Below are 10081 nucleotides of genomic sequence, written 5' to 3'. Positions count from 1 at the left end.
GAGGATCCAACCCTTTTGTTGTGAGCATCAGTTTGAAGGTAACAATTTGTCACCTTGCCTTTGTTGCTTCTAGATCTTCTCATGGATGATGTTTTGGGGCCATTTTGGTATGATAAGGAGCCTTTTTGAGTTAGAAGTCCAGATCTGAGGTTGCTACTTCAGATCTAGGTGTGTCTTGGCCCATAGATCCATAAACAGTATTTGGTGTGTCGGTTAAGCATGTTTGCCCCAAACCCTAGCCCTAGAGTGTTTTAAGCCTATAGCTCCTTAGTTTCACGTAAAGTTTGCAACTTTACGTGAGGAACGAACTTTGGAAGGGTGGATCTATGAGTTGGAGCCCTCGCATGACTCAAAAAGCCACTGTATGGATTAAGAACTGAAGCTATTCGGCGAGCCACATGGGTGGACTCGGCGAGATGGATTAAGATAGGCAGGGACTCGGCGAGTTGTAAGAACAACTCAGCGAGTCTGTTGAATATTGCCATAGCCTCGGCGAGTCTGTTCTTCGACTCGACGAGTTACATCGTAGAACCTCAACCTTTCCGGGTTAAGACTTAGTTCAGTGAGTTGGGTGGTGACTCAGTGAGTTGGGCAGGATGAGACTAAGAGATCGTTGAACTCGACGAGTCTTGGGGTGACTTGGCGAGTTGAGTCGTATCCTTGTGGTTTCAATTCCTATCGTGGTTGGTCCATGTCCAACCTAAAATGAATTTATACCATTTTTATTTTATTTTATATTTTTATAACTAATTTTCACATAAAAAAATCAAATAAACACCATATTAATCCCATCCCCCCCCCCCCAAAAAAAAAATCCATGAGACGACCTTATATTTCTCTCACACACATCTTGTTCTATTTCCTAGCGTAGGGTGATGAAGGAGTATAACATGTTGTAGCGATGTAGAAGAAGTACATGTTATAGCGGCGTATAAGAGGCAGTATGCTAGAGCCGATGAAACCTATGGAGAATTTAGTGATACTTGAAACTACAAACGAGATGATTTATTCAAATAAGCAGCACATGTAGTTGATGTATAAAAGGAATATGACTAATGAAGTCGAGAAGGAAATCATGTGGATAAAGAGAAAAATCAGAGTGTGTCAATGTCCCATACCATATATTGCATAGATTTGTTTCCAATATCCTACTTTTCTCATTGTTCCAAGTTAATTTTGAAAAAATTTAGAACTCGGTCTCTTTAGTTTCAAAGCCAAAAAATGTTTGAAAAACAGTTTGAAAATTGATGTTGGAGGTAGTAGCAACAACATGGACAATGGTCAGTGCTTGGTGCTCGAAGAATGGAGATGGAAACGAGCAAGAAATGGTAGGATGATCTATGTTTGATTCCAAGGCAAATAAGAGCTTTTTAGATTAGACGGTTTTTCTTTCAAATAGTTGAGAGGCTAGAGAATCTGTGGTAAGGATGACGTTTTAATGGTGTCGCTAATTGTTCTGATTTCAAATGACCAAAGATAATTTGAGTAAAGTAACGAGAAGACAATGGAGTGAAAGCTAAATGCCTAAATCTTATTGTGTTTACATTCCTCAACGAATCAAACAATTATGAAGCAACTTCGACGACTAATCCTATTTCTAGATGAGGATTCTGAAAGTTCTGCAGCAACTATTTGGACTTTGTTGTTTTTCTGGTTAGGCAATGAAGACTATGTCCTCCCCTCATCTATATTATAATGCTCATCTTCTATACAACTTATGTGAAATCAAACCCTATAATCCAAATTATTCAAAACCAACGATGGTGATCTAATTATCGATCGAGTTACAAATTTTTTTAGGACTTTTAACCTTTTTGACCAAGATGAACTCTTGGGAGTGAAAATACGAACAAATTTGGAAAAGAGTTTGATGAGACAACGGTGGCAAGTGTAAATGGATTTATTGATGAAGGCAATTACTATGGAGGCGGCCTTAGTTGCGGTGACGAAGGAGGTCCAGTGACGACATCGATCTGATGGCAACGGTGTTGACCGATGGTGATGGTGATGGTGATGACCTCTTGAAAGAAAGATGGTAGATGGGTGGGTGAGGTAGGGATAGTATGTTTTTTGTTCTTTTAATTGTTGAAATAAAAAGAAATAAAATAATAAAATAAAAAAGTTAAATAAGTCATTTCATATGGATTAAATAATAATTAAAATAATAAAGATTTTTCTTTAAAAAAATTAAGGACTAAAAACCAAATTCTAAAAGGCCATGAAAATCATTTATGAATATTTGTCATCTTTCACTTAATAGATATGTGATGAGAGTTGATAAGTAATTGGAATTTGGGAAACATATAAAAGTGTTGTTGTATGTATACATAATTCATAGAATTCCTTGATGCACCCTCTTTTTTTTTTTGTCATTTTATTGTCTCTAAAACTCTTTTTATTAGATATATTTTGTCTTTTTGCTGTTTTTTTGTCTTTTTTTGTTGTCTTTTATTATTATTATATTATTATTATTAGAGTAAATTACTGAAATCATCCTTATGGTTTAGTCAAATTTCAAGTTTGGTCCATAACTTTTCTTTTGCACTCGGATCGTCTTTGTGGTTTGATTTTGTTGCGTTTTCCGTCCCTTAAATAAATAAAATTAGGGACCAACCATGCAATTTTGACCAAACCATAGGGACGAAAAACACAATGAAATCAAACCATAGGGACGATCCGAGTGCAAAAAAAAGTTAGGGATCAAACACGAAATTTTTACCAAACCATAGGGACGATTTCAGTAATTTACTATTATTATTATTATTATTATTATTATTATTATTATTATATTATTTTAAAAATTGATTTGATTAGATGGCTTTTTAATAATCTGAATGAAAAAAATAACATAAAGATAGTCTTAATGAAAAAATAACACAAAAATAATATAAATGAAAAACCTAATATATGAATAGTTCGAACGAAAACATACATATAGTTGGAACGGAAAAACAATATTGAGATAGTTAGAACTAAAAAAATAACACATTGATAGTCTAAATGAAAATAAAAATAACACAAAAAAATATGAACCAAAAAAATATTTTATAATAATAATAATAATAATATTAATAATAATAGTAATAATAATATGTATTTATTCAAAATAATGAAAATAAATAAACACAAGGATAATCCAAATGAAAAAAATAATATTATGTATTTAGTAAAAATTATAAAAACAAAAAAAAACAAAACAAAAAACCGAAAAAAAAAAACAGCAAATAAAAAAAAGACAAAAAACGAAGTAGGAAGGGAAATTTGGGAGGTGTATATAAAACTAGACGAATTCGCGCGCATTCCACAGCGAAGATTAAAAATATATTGTTAAATTATTGAAAAATATATGCTTAAAATGGTTATGTTATTGACATTAACTTCGAGATAATATTTTCACTAATTATATATATATATATATATATATATATATATATATATATATATATATATATATATATATATATATATATATATATATATATATTCTCTATTATTTTAAACAATAATATTCATTGACATCAACCCACATTCCTCATTAATAGAATTAAATATAATTATCTATTTAGTATTATTTTTAGCAATTATTATTATTGATTAATTATATTTTACTTAAGTGATCATTTTCTAATTTCAATAATGATGTTTATTTAAAATAAAATTTATTTATAGCTAAATGTAATTTATAATTTTATGTTATTATCATTTAAAATTGTTATTCATTAATTTTAAACCACTTATTATTAATAATAAGTTAACGAAGACTTTTAAGAAACACTTAATATTATTATTAAAATATGAAACATACACTAAATAATAAAGTGATAAGATAGACAATTTGCATTTCAAAAGACACTTGCATGGATAATATGACATATCCATGTAATTTGATTTTATTATTTAAAATTATAGCTTATTAATTTTAAAATCATTTATTATTATTAATTAGTGAAAGAAACTTTTAAAAAACACTTATTATTATAATTAAAATGTTAAACATATATTAAATATAAAGTGATAAGATAGACAATTTGCATTTAAAAAAAAACTTATATGGATAATATAGATAATATGACATATCCATAATTTTTAATTAGTTATTGTTTTGAAGCAACATGAACATACAAACATGTATACAATAGTTAATTAAATATTATATATATCACCTTCTCTAACATATGATCACAACATATAATGATATTCTTAAAAGAATAGTTAAAAGAATACTTAAATCAAGAAAATACAAAAAAGAATTAGTATATACCAAACTTACAAATTAAAAACTTCAACATAATAACATGGCTCGAAAAATTGTTCAAAGCCCTCAAACCAACACAAAAAACTTTTAAACTTGTTTTCTTTATGATTTTTGTATGTGAATTGTATTTGTGCGTCTACTAAAAAAGATTGTCATTTTTATAGTAAATGATCCATTAATTTTTTATGAAATATATTATATAAGTTATAAAACCTTTGAATTGTTAATCATTATTAAGAAACTTTTAAGTGGTATTCATTAAAATAGAAGGTTTCAAATACATGAAGTGTTTGCAAAATTTTATAGGGGTTTCAAATGGATGAGGTTGAAGGAAAAATGCTAGTTTTATAAGTATGTCTATAAAAAACTGATAAAAGATAGGCGGGGTATTTAAATTTTTGAAGGAAAGTAAGGCGGAATGGAAATGATGTGTAATAGTTTTAATATGGGCAAATCTGAACTACAAAAAAAATTGTGTTGATATTAATTTTAATTATTCAACCTTTAGACACTGCAATAATAATATTGTTATTAATGTTATCTTTGTTATTATAAAATTAATAAAAATAATAATAATAATAATAATAACTATTATGACGTAAACATCCAATTTTGAAAGTTATTTTTTTATTACATCTAAAACTATAATGATAATAATAACTAACCACGGGTTTGATACACTGTACACATTCAATTTTAAAAATATTCTTATAATAGCTAAAAATACATCTAATTTAAATCATAGTACCATACTTTTGCATTATATATTTATCTACCATAAAACTTAAATCTTTAGCATTTTAGGAGATAAACATTTTTTCAAACACTTAATGACCTAGTACCAAAGTTTTGGTAAATTTTGGCGGTTAATTTTAGCTATGGATTAATAAGAAACAGAGACACATCAATTCTAAAAAAAATATTCATTTTCAGCAAATTTTAGATATTTTTAAATAGGAAAAATGATACTATAGTCTTATAAAATTGTGTTTTACTTTTAAAGGTCACTTTTTTTTTTTTTTGTAACCTAAAGACTTAAATCAATTTTTACCAGTTATATTGGTCACTCTATCTACATAAACACTAGGAAGCCCAAACCTACTTTTGTAACTATATATTGGTAAAACTAGGATACACTACACCTTTCCCCGACCTTCATTCTCGATTCCCTATCAACTCTTCAACAAAATTCGTCGTAAATGTCGCCTGTTAGCCTTCACTACTAGTGTCGCTGCCACATCACATATGTATCATCTATTCCAGCTTTCGTACTTTGTTGTACAACTCAATCCATCTCAAGAAGAACTATTAAACGCACCCAAAACAATTGTCGAGTTGTTTCTGGTAAGGGTGTTCAAAATATCTGAAAATCCATGCTAATATTTAGATTAACCGAACCAAAAATTTTGATATTTCCAGTTTGACTAACCAAGCCACAAAAATCTATGTTTTTCAGTTCGGTTATAGTTTTTTTTTTCCATGGACGGTTAACCGAACAACCGAATTTTTATTGCCTTAGCAATTTATTCAAAATAAGATGTGCAAATTGCAATAGAATAACATATTAATGTTCACTATAGCATGTGCAAATTGGAATAAAATTTAAATTCAAAATAAGAAATAATATTATCAATTTATTAGACAAATAACATATCAATTTTTATTAGTAACTAATGCTACTATTCAATTTAAACAACAACTATCTAAGATTGCAATGTCCAATAAATCATGACATTTACCATAACAAATAAATAATTTTGATGATCTTTAATTAAATGTTAAACATATATTCACCATTTTAGTTTTTATTAAAGATTGTAGCTAATTATTATCCTTGTTTTGAATATTAATTGTTATGGTTTTTAGTTTCATAAAACATTTATTAATTTGTAGACGGTTAATAGGTTAACCGTCAACGAATAAACTAACCGGAAAAAAACAGGTTAACAAAAAACCAACCGGTCAATCGAGTTTTTCGGTTTAGGTTTAAATTTAAGAAATTAATGAACCAATCATTTGTTAACATTCCGAAATATGATTTCGGTTATGTTAATCATCCATGCATACCCTTACTTTCTGAAAACTTTGGACATTTCGTACAAGTTGCCAAGAAAAATATCGATTTTCTTAAGAAGAATTGCAACAATTGGACAAGCGAAGCTCTTGGTTTCTCGGAGAGTTCAAAAAAGGTAGATGAAATTGTTTGGTTAAGGAAGCTCGACGATCCCCACTAATCTGGTGACAGTTACCTGTTGGTGATTTTATATCATCAAATATTATTTAAGTGTAATAGGATTAAATTTGTTGACCAAAAGTGATCTTGTTGAATATTGAACAAGTTAGGATGGTGTAGGAGTGCACACTTGTTCAAGTTTTTCAAGATTTAAAGTACATTGTTATTTAGGGGCGAAGCCCCTAAACGAACAGGGGTCTAGGGGAAGCGCCCCTGGCGGGGTCCAAGGGGCGGAGCCCCTAGTTGGGACATCTTGAAGAACATTTTCATATACATTCTCAGATTTCATTCTCTGAATTTCATCCAATTGAGTGTTCGATCTGTACCATCGAAATACTTCAGTTTGATAGTGAATCACGACTTTCAGAGAATCCAAGCAATCTATTCATCACCTTTTTCTAACATTACCTTCTTGGCCCTAGCCTTATTAGCCTTATTATCCAGGTTTTGCTTGTTCTCTCTTTCTCTGTAATCTTTATTTTTGACATAGCTTAGTTGTAATTAGAATCTACACTTTCAAGAGTGACCATTTTCATCTAAATGTCGTCTAATTATACTTTAATAGAGAGAGTTATATGTTTGAACTGCCTCTCTTTTCTTCATTATCTTTTTTTTAAACAACAAATTATATATATATATATATATATATATATATATATATATATATATATATATATATATATATTAAATACCAAATGAGTGATGTGAGGTGATTTTACTATTCATTAGGTTTTGATAAATACATACCAAAAATTGCTAAATCAAGAGTAAATTACAAATTTTCAAACGTATATTAAAAAAATACAAAGTAAATATCTTTCTAGAAGTAAAAGTTTTTACTCTCTATCATCATAAATTGTTACATTTACATTTTCTTCCCTTAGATAATCTAATAGTTTTTATCCTTTTAACTTAAATTATTAGTATGTTATAAATTATGGTTTTAGTCCCTTATTATATTTTAAAGTTATGTTTTTATCCTTTACATAATCCTTTTATAATTTTTATTTTATTAACATTGTTTTTTATTATTATAACTTCTTAATGAATTGTCATTTATGGTCAGTTATCTTATTTTTGTCCTCCATATATAATTGTTTGGATTGATATTTTTTTTATACTTTAATGTTTCACTTAATATAATATAATCGTCACTGTTCTACATGTAGGTTGTCTATAACTGAAAAATGATATAGTATAATCGTCACCATTCAATATTAAATACCAAATATGGTTTGTGAGGATGTTTCACTGTTTGTTTGGTATTTTTATTTCCAAATCCAAATTTATTAAAACCAAATCATATTATATATCGTCAAGCATATAGTATAAAATATGAAACAACATTCTTTCTAGAAATAACCATTTAGGTTCAAGTCATAGAAGATTTTAATCTTTACATTTTCCCTTTCAATTAATTTTTATTTAACGATTTTCTCCCCTTATAATTTTAAAGTTAAATTATTATTATTTTATACATTACGATTTGGTCCTTTACTATGTTTTAAAGTTAAATTTTTGCCATTTACATAATTTTTTTTATTAATTTCTTTAAAATACTCTTTCAAGTATTATTTTCGTCCGCCTCCTCCGTACATAATTGTTTGTTTACAAATTTTATTTTGATCTTTTTATGCTCCACTTTATATGGTTTAATCGTCTCTGTGTTATATATGGTGTCGAGCTGTGTTTTCCAACATACTGGGACTTCTGTAGCATCGCGTAGACGGTCTGAACCCTATTTTAATATATTCCTAAACTACTCTTTAATTCACATATGTCTCATGTCCTAGATAGGAGTTGAACCCTTAACCTCAATGAGAAGGGCCACACCCAAAAACGATGGGCTAAAAACTCTTTGGTTTCTTCTACGCTATCTACACTAGATAAATATTTTGTGTTTGGGGGAGTGTGATGGGAATGGAACAAGATTACTACAAAGAATTTTTTAGGCTGTGAAATTTTATCAGTATCTAGAAAAAAACTTTCAGAGAGATTGTGATATCATCTATTAAAGCAAGCCATGCAAGTAAAGTTTTGGATTTTCTTGGGAATTTAGGAAAAATATGCTTGAAGAGACCCCGTATTTGAGAAAATATCTCTTAACTCCTAATTTTATGTAATTAGTAGGTTCAATCATGTGTGGAATGGAGTTTCTGCAACAACAAAAAGGGAGTGGGTGTGGTTGCTATGCTTTGTGGGTAGTTGCCTCTAGGGTATGTACTATATGTATGATTTTGGGAAGAAGATGAAAGAGAGCGCGAGGGTTAAATGGAGTGGGGAGGGCCATCTTAATGACGCATTGTTATCTCATTAATAGCATGGGAAGAATAATCAGGTTACCTCTTTGTTTTTTTAAATGACCTTTTTTTTAACCGACAAATACAAATATATAACCTACACCTAAACTAATACATAATTTCACCTATCACAACGGGACTTGAATCCTCAACCTCAAAGAGAGAAGACACCACCTGAGCTAGAAGCCCTTTTTTAATGACCTTTTTAACAAGGAAAAATAGACGTGAAGCCTTTAGACTACAAACAAAAATCATTAGGACCTTTTTAAAACAAACTCAAAAGTTTGTAGGGTAGAATATTATTTTCCCTTATAAATAGACCTAGCAATGCATCGGGTTTGGAACGGATCAGCCTTGATCCAAACCCATTAAGAAATTTTCAACTGTTGAGTCAAACCCGACCCGTAACCCGCAATGTTATAAATAGTTAAACCAAAACCCTTATCCATCGGATCGATGAATTTTCAACCATTTTACCGGACCCATTACAATATTAAGATTACGCTATAATTGTACATTACAATACATAAGAAAATGTAGACACCAAATTCATCTTCAAAAATGCAAATTCCTACGGATCCACTCACTCATTGATCACTTGGGAAAAAAAGTAAGCATATATAAGTGTATATTAAATTATTTCAAGTAAAAATTTAAGTGAATTCTAGAGTTAGAGCAATATTTTTTTGTTTCCTTGGGAGGCGAGTTATAAACGGATCGGATCGATAGTGATCCATGTCTGACCCTTTTAATGAAAGGGTTAATGGGCATTGGTAGTTAACGAGTAAAGGAATCATAAAATATGATCCAAACCCATTAACTTTGGATAAGTTTGGAGCGGATTAGGGCAACCCACTCCGTTGCCAGGTCTACTTTTAAATACCATCGTTAATTCATGTGTAATCATGTAACATTTTGTAACGGTTAGCGATGACCATCCATCCTTAAGCTAATCCATCATAGTCGTCTTCAGAAATCCGATATTAACTTTCGATGGAGATCCATCACAATTGCAGGAAATAACAACATATTTGTCGACATCACCAAAATTGGTGTGAGTAATTTTTTTTTTTGAAGTGGAGGTATATGACCTTTGACTTTCTTTTCAAATCATCAATTGATTTCAAAGCTTTAGAAGACGCAACAATGATTTCACCTGTCTTTCTTCTTGGTGTCTTTCGTTATCATCTTAATGGAAGACTTAAACTTTACTTTGTCTTTCTTTATTCATGTCTTCCTTCCTTACCATCATAATGAAAGACTTAGACTTTAATTAGCTTTCTTCTTGTTGTA

The sequence above is a fragment of the Lactuca sativa genome, chromosome 3 (assembly GCF_002870075.4).
Source record: "Lactuca sativa cultivar Salinas chromosome 3, Lsat_Salinas_v11, whole genome shotgun sequence".
In the NCBI taxonomy this organism is placed as follows: domain Eukaryota; kingdom Viridiplantae; phylum Streptophyta; class Magnoliopsida; order Asterales; family Asteraceae; genus Lactuca; species Lactuca sativa.
This window is presented reverse-complemented; position numbering follows the sequence as displayed.